The sequence below is a fragment of the Castanea sativa genome, chromosome 11 (assembly GCF_040712315.1).
Source record: "Castanea sativa cultivar Marrone di Chiusa Pesio chromosome 11, ASM4071231v1".
In the NCBI taxonomy this organism is placed as follows: domain Eukaryota; kingdom Viridiplantae; phylum Streptophyta; class Magnoliopsida; order Fagales; family Fagaceae; genus Castanea; species Castanea sativa.
In genome coordinates, this window is record NC_134023.1 from 32,893,753 (window position 1) to 32,911,262 (window position 17,510).

The window sequence follows — 17,510 nt, forward strand, 5'->3', positions numbered from 1 at the left end:
AAAGATTAAAAAAAAAAGTACTCATCATTTTAATGTCTTTGTAAATCAAGAAGGTGTCAGTTGGCTCTTTTTCTAGTTTTCTAGGCATCTGGAGAGTTTGAAGTGAAGATTCATTGTTCTTACAGTAGTTTGGATCTTGAAGATTTTCTTTTTTCTTTGTTCTTTTTTCTTCTTTTCTTTCTTTTCTTTGCGATGTAATCATGCTATTCTAGCGTATGCTAGTGTTGCAAAAGACTATGAAGTGATCACTATTTAGTTAATAGAATGTCCCTCTCTCTCTTCCCCATTGTATATCATGATTCTCAATTAGTAAAGTCTATTATCGTTTCCTCTATAAAAAAAATGTCTAGCATAATAGCTGGGACCTGAGACCATGGGACAAAATACCAAAAAAGATAAAAATAAAAAATAAAACAACAAACAAGATCAAGAAATCACACAAACAAATTGAGTGGGAAGGGAATTAGAGAAAGAAAAGAGTCAAAGACTCACCTGTGGTGGGTGATGTTGGGTTTACCTATCTCATATCTGTTCAAATGTAGATCTACTAGAGGTGTTTGACTGTGTGGCCAATAATTTTTCTAGAATGAAGAAGAGATCTTCTCGCCGTCAAATCCAAAAGTGCAAAGCCCAAAGGTTATTCAATGAGAATAGAGCAAAAATTAGAATCTTATTTTTTATTTTTTATGTAGGTATAATTTCACAACAAAGCTCAGTGGTAAATTATTATTAATTCTCATTTTGGTCTATTATTAACATTATTTTTTTACCTACTTGATATCTAGGTTTTGTTGTGAAATTGCTGTAAAAATATTGTGCTTTTAGCATTTTTTTTTATATATAAAAATCATATTCGAAAATTAGGAGGGGGGCCAATTCCAGTATTTTCTTATAAAAATTTAAATTAGTAGTGATGATGCACGAAAATCAGTAAGCTAAAATGCTTCAGGCTATGGTGGTGGTTTTTTGGTCTTGAAAAGAAAAGAGAGAACTGTTAAGGGTGACTGATGTAACTTGGCCAAGGGCTTTCCGACGATTAAGTCAGTTTTCTCTTTAGAACACAAGGATGGAAAATTGTGAATAGTAGAACTTACCTTGGGTGAATGAGACTTGATCCTTTTTTAAAGAGTTAGAAGTGAGTCTATTTGTTCAGATCCACCACCATCATGGGTGATGTGTGTGGTTAATGGAGAAAATGGGAAACGTGAAGCGGATTACGGGGAACTCTCTCCACATTTCAGGAGTAGTGCATCATGATCTAATTATATGACGCTTATTGAGAAGTTTCTTGTAGAACTCGCTAAGTGTCCTCTGGTCGTCCATGCTCTTGGGTCATGGACGCCTATCTTGGAATTGGATGACTTTGTTACCTATGAATGAGTTGTAGTCCCACCTATGATGCTCTCCCCAGATTTCTTTACTCACAAAATTTTTTGGACGTGGTTTGGTCATGGACAACTACTTTGGACGAGTTGACCTTAACTTGATCCCCATCAGGTAGGAATAATTGTAAAATTATGATTTACAACTATGTTTTTATTAGCTTTAATTTCGTGTCAAATTTGATTGTATTTTATTCAACCAATTCTCTATATGCTTGTGGGATTTAATGTAAGAGTTGAGTTTGAGAATTTTGTGAAGAATTGTGAAGATAGTGAAGTTCGCGACTAGCTCGCAAGTGGATGACTTGCAAAAAGTCATGTGAGAAGCACATGCTAGTAGGGATGACAATTTATATCCGACCTGCAGATACCCGGCCCGGCCCGACCCTAATGAGCCGAATTTTACCCGGCTCGATAAATTATAGGATCGGGTATGGGTTTAAAAAAAAACCCGAAGTGGGTATAGGTCGGGTCCGGGTTTTATCCATACCCAACCCAAACTCGGACCCAGACTCAACCCATTTAAAGGTAAAATACCAAAATACCCCATATATATATATATATATATATATAAGTTAAAAAAGAAACCCTAATCCCATTTCACTCAGCCGCAACCTTCACATCTCTCCTCTCCTACTCGGCTACTCTCACTCTCCTCACATCACTTTCCTCTCCCCAACCTCTGATCTCTGTCACCACCGGCCATCACGTGCACCTGCAGCACCTTCGATCAGGTTGTTTTTTCTCTCTTTCTCTCAATCTTAGCTCACACGGTCTCATACAGTCTCACACTCTCACTCACTCTCAATCTCATTCACTCTCAAGCACCGCCACCCAAGCATTGTCTTCTAAGCTCTCAGTCTCTCACTGTCGTTCCAAGCATTCACCACCAATGGTCCAAGCTCTCACTCACTCTCAATCTCATCGCCGACCTAAGCTCTCGTCGCCGTCCTAAGCTCTCACTGTCGATCTATTCTCTACTTCTCTTCATTTTTTTTTAAATATCTTAGTCAGTCTGAGTCTGTAAGAATATGAGATGTTTGTTTCAAGTTTTTTGTTTGGTGTTTTCTACTTAAATTATGGACTTCAAGAGATGGCTTGTGCTACTTCTAGTTATTGTAGTTTAAAGACTTGAAATTATGAGACTTTGTGGTGTAACTGTAATATATTGTGGACGAAATTGTGTATACTGTGTTTTGTGTTTTGTGTTTATTGTAAATGTAGTGCCTAAACGGAGATGGAAGAAAAAAAAAATCTGGTTATATGGGCTTGAATCTGCACATCATAGGCTTGAATCTAGGCAAAAATGAATTTAGGCTTCACTAAAAAAAAAAAAATTTTGGTTGGGGCATGATTTGGGCCACGAATTGGGCCCAAATCAAGTAGGACTAAATGGGGCTCGGAGGGGTGGGTATGGGCCCCACATAAAAAACCCGTTTATTAAATGAGTCTGGTCCGGGTAACGGGTCCAGGCCCGCGAGGTGGGTCCAAGTATGAAAAAACTCAGCCCAAACCCGACCTGTTGTCGTTCCTACATGCTAGAAGCTGAAAAGACTTATCCCAGGCTAGTTTTTGCAAGTCACTTCCCAACTTGGCCAATTCGCAAGTGACTCACGAAACTCTTTGCCTAGATATTTTTAAAGAGTGCTTTCCTAATTTCTTTACACACATTACCCACAAAACATGAAATTGTAAGGAGACTATCAGAGAGAAAAGCCTAGCAATACACTTGAGAATTAGAGATTGTAAACCCATAATCATCTACACAAATTCTCTTAGTTTTCCTTTACTCTTACCTCTCCAATTACGTATTCTTGAGAAGTTCTTAGCCCAAATACTTACCTCACCCAATCTGAGTGTTAGGAGAAGTTTTGGTGCGTGTAGGAAGCATTGGAAGAAGTAATTGATTGGCGGATGCAATTTGGAGCTAATTATGGGATCCAGATAACTAGTGAAGGCATGGTTCGGTGAAGTTTGCTGGTAGCTGCAACTTAGAGGATTCAAGTACATTGGATAAATTAGGCTTAAATGGTCTTTGTGATATCCTTGTACTCCAACTTTATTCACTAGTAAATCGATTCGGTTTGGGGGGCCACGGAGAGGTTTTTTACCGAATAATTCGGTTTCCTCTTTGATAACACGTCTCAGTATTATCTTGTGTTTACATCTCTCTTCCCTTACTCTTTATACTCTACATTTATTGTTTATTGTATTTGCACATGCTATAGAGTAGTTCTGGCCTTATTGCATTACATTTACTCTTATTCCGCACTTAGTTAAGTATGGTAAAAGCAATCTAGTCATTTGTTTAAAATTAGGGGTCTAAACAAGCAATAGTGTTTTACACTATTTGAACTTTCAATAATTGTCATATTAATATATACTAATTAATTTTTTTGAAAACTATTAGGCTGGCCAAGGCCCCCTTTGGTCTCAGCATGGCTCTGCCACTGACCATTTTGACATAATTTTTACATTTGTTAATGTGTGATTAGATTCCATCGATTACATATGGGAATTACTACTCGTACTTGTAAAAAATTAATTCAATCAACACTTGGTACTAATTGTGTAAGGTGTTAAGAGCATTAGCATTGGGGGGTGTTGATATTTTACCCACTAACAAGCCAAATCCCAGCTCCATCCTGGTATGCATTTCTTAAAAAATATATCAATTATGAACAATGCTATTTTATTCTCACTCTCTCCCTCTCCAAATAAATAAAAAACCCTATTCTCTTTCCTCAGTCTCTCTCTCTCTCTCTCTTCAGCCACCAGTCTCAACTCTCAACCTTTCTCCCTCTCTCAAATCAGCTCTCTCTTTCTCCCTCTCTCAGATCAACTCTCTCAAACCTTGCTCTGTGTAGATCGGCTATGGCTAAGCATGGTAGGTCTGTGGAGGTGACCTTGCTCTGTGTAGATCGGCGATGGCTGAGCATGGTGGGTCCATGGAGGTGCTATGGTTTGGGTTCATGTTTTGGGTCCATTGATTTGGTTATGGATTTTCTGGGTTGGTGTAGATCGATGGTGGTGGTGGGTATGCTCATTGGTGGGGGTTTTTTTTTTTCCTATTTTTTAGATGGGTTTGGTGATTGGTGGTAGTGGATTGCTGGTGTTGGTTTTGTTGTGTTGATGGTGGTGTGGGTTTAATGGGTTTTGGGGTTTGCTTTGGTTGTTGTTGGTAGTGGTTCATGGTGGATTTATGGGTTTTTGTGTGTTGAAGGTGGTGGTGGGGTCTGTATGGTGTTGGAGGGGTTGCTGATTTTTTGTGTGTGGCAATTATTAGGGTGTGTGTGGTTCATGGTGGATTTATGGGTTTAGTATTGGTGGATTTGTAGTTTTTTGTGTGTTGGAGGTGGTGGTGGTGTGTGTATGGTGTTGGAGGGGTTGCTGGTTTTTTTTTTTTTGGTGATTGCTGGGGTGTGTGTGGTGGTTGGGTGGTGGGTGGTTGAACTACTCTTGCTCATGTGGTTGTTGCTAGAGAGATAAAGAAAGAGAAGAGAGGAAAGAGAGAGATGAGAGAAGAAGGTGAAATATATTATTAAGATGAAAGTAAAAATTGAAATTAAAATATTGGGTGAGTTATAAAATAAAACGGTAAAATAGATAAAATTGGTTTTAAGAATGCAAAATAAACTTTTTTTTGCATCTCCAAATATAAATGCTAAAGTGTGTACAAGTGAGGGCGCACTTCTCTAGACACTTGGAAAGAACTCGAAAGTCAAAACATAGCATCTATACAAATGGCCCACCAAAAAGCACCTGTGCGTTGAAATACCAGTGACATCCCAACAAAAGAAAGAGATCTAGCCCAAGAACCTTGTTGATTAGCTGCTGTATTGCTTCCCCTGGGACTCAACTAAATTCACATTTCTCATATGGTCTTTTGCCTTCAATAGAATGTCTTAAAATTATGCCTTCATTTCTCCAGCTTGATGACTTTCCATTTTCCCATTCAAAACAATCGCTTCCTTCTAGGACCAAAGTTTCAAACAAATCTATAAAACACTAATATAGAAAATTTTAAAATTTTAGTTCATTGGATTAAGTAAAATCATCTATAGTTATACTTTTATGTGTATGCTTAATGGTATTGTACGATTGGATAATAACCTTTAATTCAACTGAAACTTAATATCTTTTTAATAAAGATATTTAGAGTTCAAATCTTCATTCTATAAAAATAATAATAATATAATATTGTGCATGTAAACCAAAAGGTTTTCTAATAAAATAAAATTTTAATTTATAATTTTCATTCAGTTATCTATCACATAAAAAATACTTATTATTAAAGATTCAAAATTATGCACCTTTATATGCGTGTGTTGAATTTATAATTTTTTTAATAAAAGTTTATTTTGTAAAATTTAGAAACTACTTATTATTAAACATTTGAAATTACAATAAAAGAATCATTATATACATATATATTTTTAACAATCTCTTAATAAGATAGAATTGTTTATTTTCATTGACTAAATTTAGTTTTTAATTGTTTTCTAGATTTGGTTCAATTCCAATATCTTCAAAGTATGAATTGTTCCAATAACAATGTCTCATATTTTTAACTAACAAAAATTGTAGAAATTCCTTTCCCACATGCACGCATATATTTTTTATTAGAAGAAAAAATGTATTATAATTTTTAGCTTAACTGGTAAAATCTATTCTTTTCGAATAACATATTTGAATTTCAAACCTTGCTTACACTCAAAACCAATTGGTATTTTGAGCTTAATGATAAATAACAATCATCATGAAGTGAACTCCATAAGAAGTTGAAATTTTATCATATCGTTAAAAAAAAAAAAAAAAAACTACTACTCTGGCCTTTGCCTAAAAGCAAATTTGACATTTTTTTTCCCTTTATAGCAACCAAAAATAAATTATAGCTCACATTTATTTAGTTTTTCTTTTAGTAGAGTGTTCTATGTCTGGTTAAAATTGGAGAAACTCATATATCTTTTTTCTCTTCTTTTTTTTTTTCACTTAAAAAAAAGTGTTTTCCTCATTTACTATATATATAAAGAATCTTTCATTCTTCCCATCAAAGATCTCTCTCTGTCTCTCTCTCTCGCTCTCATAAGGTAAACAAGTTTATTATATCTTTTGGGACTTCACCTATAAAGTCGTCATCAACTTCTTTCCTTCTCCTTAATTATTTATCAAATCTTTAGTTTTATATATACTTTATATACAATTGATGTAAAAAATTCTATTATTAAATTAATTTTAAGTGAATTTTTCTTACTTATGAAGGTTGGGGCTATTAGGTGATTTTATTGTTAAGTGAAATTGCAATAGTGAATATAATAAATCAAATTTTATTTATACTTTAAAATTTATTTTATATTAGCCGTATTATAAATTTTTTTTAATGTATAGTGCTATACACACACACACATACATATTAGTGGTTTAGATTTATTTAAGGACTAAATTAAAAAAAAAAAAAGTTTTATGAATAGAAGAATGTACTCCAATTGGCATATTAAAATATATAACAAAACTAAATTACTTTTTTTTAAGTAAATAGTAATACTTATTAGAACATATACGAAAATAGTAATACTAATGTTTTAAACCAGGTCTATAATACATTACTAAATTATTTTTCAAATGCATGTATTATTTACATAATTTAAAATACATGTTAAGACTGCTTCTACCCAAAAAAAAAGTTTTAAAAATAACAATTAATAAATTTTTATCTAAAATCAACTATGCCATAAGAAAGTTTAAGAGGATTAAACATGTTATCAATTGAAAAGAAGATACTATTAAATTTTGAAAAAAAATGGCTTAATTCATAAATTTTAATATTTAAAAAGTGCAAGAATAGATTTAAAATTTTAAAAAATTAAATAAGTGTTATTTCATTGATATTTAAATGTATTGTTTACATAATCTTGTGTAATATTTAATATTTTGTTGTTATCTAAATTGTTTTGCAATTTGGTTTCTTCATAAATATATATTAACATAGGCTTCAAGAAGTTTAGAATATTTGATTTATTAGGTGTATTCTTTCATTCTCCAATCTATTGTACGGTTTTTTGGTTTAGCCTTCTATTCTTCTATCTACAGCACCTACAAAGGTATGTATTTGTATACTATGTTTTTTTATTATAATCAAATTGAATAGGTTTTTGTTTAATTATTATAACATGTTTTACTTCTCAATTCTCATCATATCTCAATGCTAATGAAGTTATTTACTTCTCAATTCTCATCATATCTTAAAAGTTATTTTCAATTATCGATGCAAACTTATTGCCAGTGTTTTAACTTTTAGTTTTTTTAATTAAAAAAATCTTGAAGTCTTTGTGTATATATTCATACATATATATATACCCTCTTTTTTTTTTTTTTTGTAGGGTGAAACTCACCCAAGTTTTGGCGTCTCCTCCTCATCTTTCAAAGACAAAAATTAAATTTTCATGTAAGTTTCTCTATTTTCATTTTTTAAAGTTTAGTGATTCGGATTGCTCTTGATTATTGAATAGAGGTTTTTAACTAAATATGCTTTTAATTATTATTTTTTGTTAGGTTCTAAGAAATTAGGAACTAATGTATTAGAACTTCAATATGTATATGTTGGCAAACCATGATCAAAATTTAGAGTCTAGATTTAGGATGCTCAAAGTATGTGTTTATGTAAAGTTGGAATCAAGTAATTGCAAGAAATTACTATTCAATTTCTACAAGGCTCGATCGATCGAAAATTAGACTCGATCGATCGAAGCTCGTGCAGATTGTTTTTCTGCAGAATTTCCTAACTCATCCCAAGCCCGGTTTGACGTGTAGGGTATTATGTTTTATGTCTCCTATAAATAGAAAAACTCTAGCCAAGTTTTAGAGGTTGTTGTTGTTGTGTGTGTGAATCTCTTGTGAGATCTAGAGGTGTTTGCCTTTATACATACTTAGGGTTATCAAGATCGAGATTGATGTTGAAAGCTTGGTGATCATTTCAGTTGCTGTATAAAGAGCTTAAAGAAAAACAAGTGGTATACTTGTGGATGCTGTGGATTTGAGAAAAAAGTAGTCCATGGACTCAGAGTTGTTATGTGGTCATGATAGTAAGTTTTCTACTCGAGGTAGTAATAGGATGTTAGTGGTCTAAGTCGATATTGTAAAACTTCAATTCTTTCATAGTGGATCTGTTTGACCTTGAGGATAGCTAGGTTAAATCCTCCCCAAGTTTTTTACCAGTTTAGTTTTTCTGGGTTATCATATCGTTGTATTATTTATTTTCCGCATTGCTTACATGATATGATTGTTATTGTTTTAACCTTATTTTGAATAATTTACCTAAGTAATCACTTGGTTAAATAACTAAGTTAAAACAACTGGTGTTTTAAGGGGTCTAAAAATGTACATTTTTGGATTGTTCATAATTATTGAATTCAAGACTTTTTCCATTTATATTTGCAATGATGATTACCTTAACTTTAAAGCTTAATATATATTATGCAAACTCCCTTAATACTTTTTTAGGCATCTCATTTTATATTAGTAACATAGTTTTTTCTAAGAAAAAAAAAAGAAAAAGAAAAAAGAGTTATATAGTTATCTAGACTTATATTTGATTTTTTTTATTAGTCTTACACAATATGCATTCATTGTATAACTCAACGTAAAAGATTACTTTATTTTTATTATTTATTTTTAATTAAATTAATAAAAAATTTCTTTGATTTACACATGATTCTTAATTAAGGCGTGCATCGCATGAGCATAATACTAATATATATATATATATAAAGAAGGGTTTAGATCCATTCACTTATGCGTTGGAATAAATAATAAGATTAGAAGATAAATGACTGTTTAAATTTAAAAAAAAAATCCATTTTTCATATTAAATAAGAAAACAAGCAAATTTTCATCATCTAATAAGGGTATCAGTTAGCGACGACTATAATCAAGTTGAGCCGAGCATTAATAGTTCAAAATTTATTCATTTAATTTTATTTCAAACATGAATTAATGTCGAACTCATCATCAAGTTAGATTATATATTCAAACTTTGTTCATTTTTGTTGTCGATCAAGCTCGAACTTGTAAACACATTAACTAACGGCTTTTACCCTCCCATGAATCTATACTAATAAATAATAACTAAATTATAATTAAAATTATATTATTTGAGATATTTAGATAAAGTTATTTTCATTTATGAATATATGAAAATTAGTTGCTAACCCGTGCATCATTGACTATGAAAAAAATCCAACAATGAATTGTTAAAAATCATATATAACTTTTACTACAAAATGAACTATTTATATTATTGTTGATACTGTATTTTGTTTAGTCTTGATTCACGAGTTAAAACAAATTCCAAAAAAAAAAATCGAAAAAATGTGAAAAAAATACAAATTTCAAAGCCTAAAAGGGTAAAAATAAATACAATATGATTGTATTGTAGATCAAAGGGTCACAACATTTTTAAAAACCCTTTTTATAGCAACTGAGGGCAAAACCCTAACTTGGTACGGTCAAAAAGTTAACTTTTTAATCCAACTATCAGATCGTGTTTAATTTTGAGCCATCTCATACGGCATATTTTTCCCTTCAAAATAATAGTTTACGGACCTAAATAGGAGTTAAAATGGATGAGTCGATGAGATATCACCAAAATACCAAAAACCCTAATAAAATCTCATTTTTAGTTTTCAAGAAAAATAGGCAGTTTTTGGGCCGACTTTGCGCAATAAACTGTACCGATTGGGTAAGAGCTGGAGCGATTTGGCTTAACCATATTGAAGAACAAGATCTTGGCTACTTTTCATTAAAAGCGCTCGATGATATCTGCCCCGAATTGGAAAAAGCAATTTTTTAAAGGAAAAACGTCACAGGATTTTTCAACACTGTGTCACCTTCCTTTCGAGCACGATATCTCAACGACCGTAGCTCCAAATCTTGCAAGACCAGAACCATTAGAAACTAGACATCCAAATATTTCTAGGTATATAATGTTTGAAGAAAACAAAGCTCAGAAAGGATTCCAAAAAGCTGCACGAAGATCAAACCAGAAATTAGAAAAAGACAAAGTAGGCTGATAAGGTGGCAAGAAATGAGAGGCTAACTAGGTGTAACATGTTACACCTAGCTAGCCCCCCATTTCCCTCATCCCCCTATAAATACCCCCTCATTTTTGTGAAAAATAAGAAGAAAAATAGGAACTTTTGGTGAGAAAATAGTGAGGAAAATAGAGTAGGAGTGGAAAAATTCTTAGAAAATCCTTTAGAAATTCTAAAAAGAGTTTCTCTTTCCTCTCTCTCCCTAGGAAACCCACCACAAAAAGAAAAAAACCTCTTTCATTTTTGCTATAAATTTTTGTGTGTAAGCTTGTAAGGGTGGGGTAGTTTCTTAATAACTACACCCACCCAATCTTTTTTTTCTCTTCATGTAAACATCATCATCTTTACATATATATGAAGTTCTTTTCTTTCTTGTCTCTTTATTTTACTTGTTATATATTGTTGTGTACATATCTCTTTATATTTGTGTCTATATTATTATTATTGTTTGTTTGTAATCTAATCTTGTATTTGTTTCCCTAGATGGGTATTGGACCATCTCCTAGACTCTATATGAAAGGTACACTTAGGGGGAAGAAATTCCATTCCATCTAGGCATCTAAGGATTTCCTATAATCTTGCTTTACATTTATGTCATCCATTTTATTTTCAAGTAATCCCCTCCCCCTTAACATTTATGTCATCCATTTTCTTTTCAAGTAATCCCCTCCCCTTTTATTTTATTGCACCTATATATATATATATATATATATATATATATATTTGTACACTATATCTAGACACCTAAATAAACAAAAAGATCTTCTATCCCTTCTCTCTCAAATGGTTTTTAAACCTCAAATAAAGCACAATATGGGTATGTCTTATAAGTGGGTATGTTTTAATATGTTTACGTCGCCTAGGGTTTAGTAGTTTTCTATTTTAAAGCATGATAAGTTGTTAGATTTTTTTTTTTATTTTTTAAACTTTTGCTCTGTTTTTCTATGTTGCTATTGTTGGGTTAAGGTTTGGGCGTGTATGCGTATGCATGCAATTGGGCTATATACGCAAGCCCTATGTATGCGCACGCATACTCAAGCCTAAAAACCCTACTTTGCCCTAATTTGCTTCTATTCATTTATTTTTTTTGTTTAATATGTCTCTGTTCTAGCATATTTCCACATATTTTTGTTTCTTTGTTTGTTTGCCTAATCATCCTTAACATGTTATACTAGGGTTTTTCTTCAATGCTTTCTTTGTTTTGCCATGAACATGTATATGATATGATCATGCATTGATGCATAGGTGTTGTGATGCAGTGAGGTAATGACGTAAGTCATGCATTCACATGAATATGCATTTGGCTTGATATATGATCTTGCTTTGCTTTGTTGGAAATGAATATGCAAGTTTATGTGCCATACTTCAAATATGACATGTTTTGTTTGATTGCTGCCATGACCATGTGTGTTTGCCCTTGTGATATATTGTTTATTTGCTGTCTTGGATGGAATAATATAATATGCATGATAGATGTATGTTAGGCTTGATGTGAGTTGCCATGATAGATGTATGTTAAAGTTTTGGGATGATTGATGTCATGTTGATTGTTAGATGTATGTTAGTGTGTGAATGAGTATAGAATACAATATTGAATATTCTTTTAATGAGATTAAGATGTAAGACACAATGAGTGGAAGCCGACTCATGGGTCGGGTGGAGTTGGGTGTCTAACACCTTCCCATCCTCATACCTAGACTCCGAACCCATACTCTGGCAGTAAAATTAGTCCTTCCATGTAAAGCTGATATATATATGGTTCCTAGATTTAAACTAGGTGGCAACTCCAACATCTTTTCTTTGTCCCGGTCCACTCGACCGAGGCGTACGACCCTCCAAGAGGAAAGCGTTGCACCCACACCAAGTCTCACAAATGTTGTGGACCTTAATGGTTTTTTGAAGTCTGTGGAACTTAGGGTTTAAAGGTCTTGTGGCTCTGTCCCTGGAAATCGGTATTTTGGGTTCCTCGGTTTAAAGGTCTTATAGCTCTAGGAACCAAGATTTTGGGTTTCATAGATTAAAGGTCTTGTGGCTATGGGAATCGGTATTTTAGGTTCCACAAATTAATAATATAGTTCCTTAAAGTCTTCATTTTCTTTGACTTTCTTGGTCCCTTTATATGCATCTATGTATAGTTGTGTGTTTTGAGCTTGATTGTGAACAAATTGGTCCAATAGAACAATCTCCCCTGGTCGCGGTGGACCTAAGAAAGATTCTTTAAATTCTTAAGTAGTTCTCATTCTGCTCCAATGAACCTAAGTTCTAGTAGATTCATAATTGGAGTTGGGTTTGGGTGAACCACACATGGTTGTGGCCAAGTAATAACTAACGCATTGTTGAGTATTATTGTTTTATACCTTGGTGGAACCAACCCAAAAGCAAAACCTAGTTACACAATGAGAAAGTATAGAAAGGCAGAAAAAGGTTCCACGGTAATGAAAGATAGAGAATGGTTCAACGGAAGTGGAACGTGGGAAAGGTCCCATAATAGCTGATGATGCGAAAAAAATCAGTAGGCTGAACGCTTCGGACTTGAAAGGATTACTTGCTGTCTTAATGGTCTAAAAAAGAAAGAACAATCAAAGGTGACCAGAGTTGCCGACCAAGAACCCTCCGATGGAAAAATTAGTTTTCTCTCTATAATTTTAGAGTTCTAACTTTTTAGAAAAAATGTAAAACGTACCTTTGTTTAGTCTGAATGGGCGTTTATATAGTGTCCTAAAGACAGTTATCAAATTTGAAACTTCCCCTGGATTTGAGGAGGTGTGAGGGTTCAATGATCACTTCTTCAACTGTTTAGGAGTTACATTTTTCCTCACAAACACGGTCATTGGAAGTTATGCGTGTGATACAGAGTTGTTATATTCACTTAGGAATTTTTCTCAAGTGTCAAGGGCTCGTCCAGGGATACTCATCTAGGGAACCTCTAGTTAGGTGCATCTTGCTCCCAATGCAAGGTCGTTCCCTTCTGGACGATCCCCCAAGACGAGGCTGATGGTTTTCTTTGGACAACATGGCATGGTGTTATAGAACTGTTGATGCAAAGCCTCGTCTACGCACCTTACTGCGTGGACGGCCTTATCTTGGACGAGGTTCTTGCAACCTTTGCCTACTTGGTTTTGTCTGGGACGACCTCTATGGACGAAGCTAGAGTTGTGTTTTTTTTTTTTTTTTTTAAATTTTTTTTATACCCCATCAATAGCAGTTTGTGGAGAAAAGTTCCACGTTAGCAATTGATGGTAAAGGTTTTCTGTGGTGGAAATTGTAATCAAAGCCTTTTTGCATGAATTTCTCCTTGGACTTTGGATCTCTTGTTTGTGCACAAGTTGGTTTTGTAGAACGGATCTATTTTCCATGATGGAACCACATCTAATTCCTCCCATAACTCTATTATCAGGGACGAACCCAAGATTTTAAGCTAGCGGGGGCCAGAGTATAAAGAAAAAAAATACTTCAAATAGACATCTAAATATTATTAAAATGATGCAATCATTTCTAAATACTCAAAATTGTTATTTCTAAATGCCTTAAGATGCAATCATATACCAACAAAGACAAACAAATGATGTCTTTTTTTAATACTAAGCTGGTTATGATTTTTTTTTTTTTTTGGTTGAAGTTAGAGCATTCACATTGGCGGTCACCTCAAAAAGTTATTTTATTTATTTTACCATCTCACTTTACCATACACTCAATATCAAATGTTCTATTTCTTTTTTAATTTTTCATTTAAAATAATATAAACAATTCATTAAAATAATAAAGAAGGTGAGAGAATTTGAGTTTTTTAGTTAAATGAAGAATTATAATCTTAATATAATAAATACCAGTTTACTGTAATTGCAAAAAAAAAAGCTTTAACTTCTCTAATAACACATGATTTTTTGGTTATTTGGTGGTAAAATAGTTTTATTTTTTATTTTTTGCTAAAATACAATCACTATCAGGGGCGGAACCAGAATTCAAACTTAGAGGGGCTGAAGTTCTTTGTTCAAAAATTTTAAAAAATTTGAATATCGTTACTAGAGGTTGACAACGTTACATTATTAATATTAATTTATTAATTATTATTTCTATATATATATTTTTTAAATCAATAATAGGATTTTATAATTAAGAGTTTTGTAAGTCAATTGACACATCTTAATATTTTCAAGGTTAAACTAATGTATGGATGGAGCGATCAATATGTGGCATAGGAGTTGTCTCTATGGCCATAAGGGTGGAGTCATTTGAGAGGGGTATAGAGCTCTCAAGTGAGAGGGAAAAATTGGGTAAAGGTTATTGGGTTTTTGTGATTTTTTTTTTTTTGCTAAGATTTGTAATTGATTTGTTGTTGTTATTGTTTTTGCTTAGACCGGATTTATGATTTGTCTAAAGATTTTTCATATTATCCAGATATGTACATTTTTTTTATAAATTTTTCTTGTTATCTATTTGTTGGATTTCTTGGGTCAATTTGTAATTTTTTTGGGAAAGGGGGGCCAAGTATATAAATTTCAGAGCTAGAATTAAAATTCTTTTTGTTAATATACATACTAGTATATTTTTTTTTCAAAGGTTGAGATGGGGGGGAGGAGGGCCATGGCCCCCCTTAGCCTTTGAATAGTTCCATCACTTATCACTATTGTGAATATTTTTATTGTTTTTATTAAGTTTTTTGTTAGATAGTTGCTATTTGGGTGAGGCTAATTAGGCTTAATGTGGAAGAAGGGGTCTAACTACAAAAATGAAAAATATTATAACTATTAAAAAAATAATTTGGACCCGAGGGAGGGGGGGGGGGGTGAGCCCCCTTGGGCCCACACCTAGGTCCGTCCCTGTCTATTATGGACTCAAAAAGCCCAGGTTTTACAAGTAGAATATGGGCTTGACAAATAACAAAAAAGGATCTTCAACAAAGTTGCATTCAAACACCAAGTTAATGGATCTTTTATAAATTTTTTTTTCTTTCAGGGTGTGTTTGTTTGGAGGTGAAATAGGGAGAGTGAAAAACTTTGAAGAGAAAATATGAGAGAAAATGAATTTGTGTATTGTTTGGTTGGGAGGAAGGAAAAGAAAACTTTTGTGTCGGACCCAGACATTTTCCACCCAGGCATACAAAATCTTTTTTCTCCAAAATGGAGAGAAAATAGGGGAGAAAACGTTGAGGCCTGCTGTGTGACAAAAATACCCTCACCTACCCCTCTCACTTTCCCACATCATGTGACCTATCAACCATATTGCCTCTTCATCCTTATCTCTCAGTATATTCACAGCAACTTGAACTCTAGGTTCTCTCTTCTTCTTCTTTTTTCCCCCCCCCCTTTTTTTTTTTTTTGCCTTGCCCAGTTTTAGTGTAAAGGGTCATTGTATTATTGAAAAGGCTAGTGGATAATTTTTTTTTTTTGAAAATGTCTTCCCAGTGGCACATTTGTTAAGCTTATCTCACTTAGGCTTCCACCTCATCAAAATTTACATTTATGTAAAGTTTTTAATTCATTGAATGTGTCAATGAAGTGAATACACATTAATTATCTATAAGTATGCACTAATTATATATATAAATAAGAATTTTATATTGTTTTTAAATATATATATATATATATATATGTATATATATAAGAAAGAAAAAACATCATGTGAGAGATCATGCGATTCTGTCTTGTGGCATTTTATAAGAGTAATTTTTCATTTAGCTTTACACCTCAACTTCTTTACATATTTGGATTATAATAAAATTCTATTAATATGATATCACTATTTTCACTGAGTGTTTAATTTACCACTATCATACTTCAATAATATAAACGTGACATCATAGATTTTAGATGATGTTTCCATAAGCCAACTAAACATTTATATTTTTCTCAAAAAAACAAAAACAAAAACAAAAACAAAAACAAAACATTTACATGAAATTACAAAAAATTTATGCTAACTCCAAGCGAATGTAGAAACAAAAATTATGATTAAAAATTTCAGCAAAAAAATAAATGATTAAACAAACAATCAACTTATTACACCACTTTTTTTTTTTTGGAGAAGATATTACATCACATATAACTAACTTCTAATTTATGTAACTTTTTTTCTATAGCTTAAATTCTTCATCCCCTTAATTTTGTATTACATCATTAATTTAACAAAAATCTCTTTATGTTATTGCAACATTACTTTTTTTTTTTTTTTGAGAAAGAAGATGTTTATTAAGTAAAATCAAAGCACAGGCAAATCAGCCTGAACAAAGAGTAAGGTGCGAGATGGGACATCTTCCATCCACACGGTACAACTTGGTGTTATCAAAGCTAGCCTAACTAAACTATGAGCAACTTTGTTGCTATCTCTCCTAATGTGAGAGTATGACAATTCTGAAAACAAACCTGAAAATAAAGAGACATCATTTATCAGAGGTGCAAAAGGAGTCGATCATTGTCAGTGCTCCTCAAAGCCTTCATTATCACTTCTGAATCACCCTCCACAATAGCACAGTCCACTCCAATCTCGCTGCCAAACTCCACTGCTCTGCAAAAGCAATTGCTTCCACTTCTACGGGCTGGTATGCTTGCTTCAATTGCTGAATTAAGGATGCCATTACCTCACCATTGCAGTCACTAACAATCACTCCAATCCCTGCCTTGTTGTCTGAATTTGAGATTGCTCCATCATAATTTATCTTATATTTGTTCAGAGGTGGGGCGTTCCATTTTGGCTTGGGCTGTGGTCTGATCGGGTTTGGCAGAGGATTGACTGATCTGATCTCATCCCAATGCTCTTGTGCAGCTTGCTTCAGGTCCTTAGTTAGGCAGCAAGGATGTTGCAGCCGTGACTGATTTCTTTGGTGCCATATACACCATACTTGGACCAGGGCCGGCCCAACAAAATTTGGGGCCTAAGGCGGAAACTTTATATAAGGCCTTTTTATATATAAACATTAATTAAATAAATATATATAATACTAATTAAATTAAGACTAATTTGATGTAAATACAAAAATTGATGAATTATAATAATTAAACTAAGGTTAATTTCATACAGAGGATTAAATATTATAGTTGAA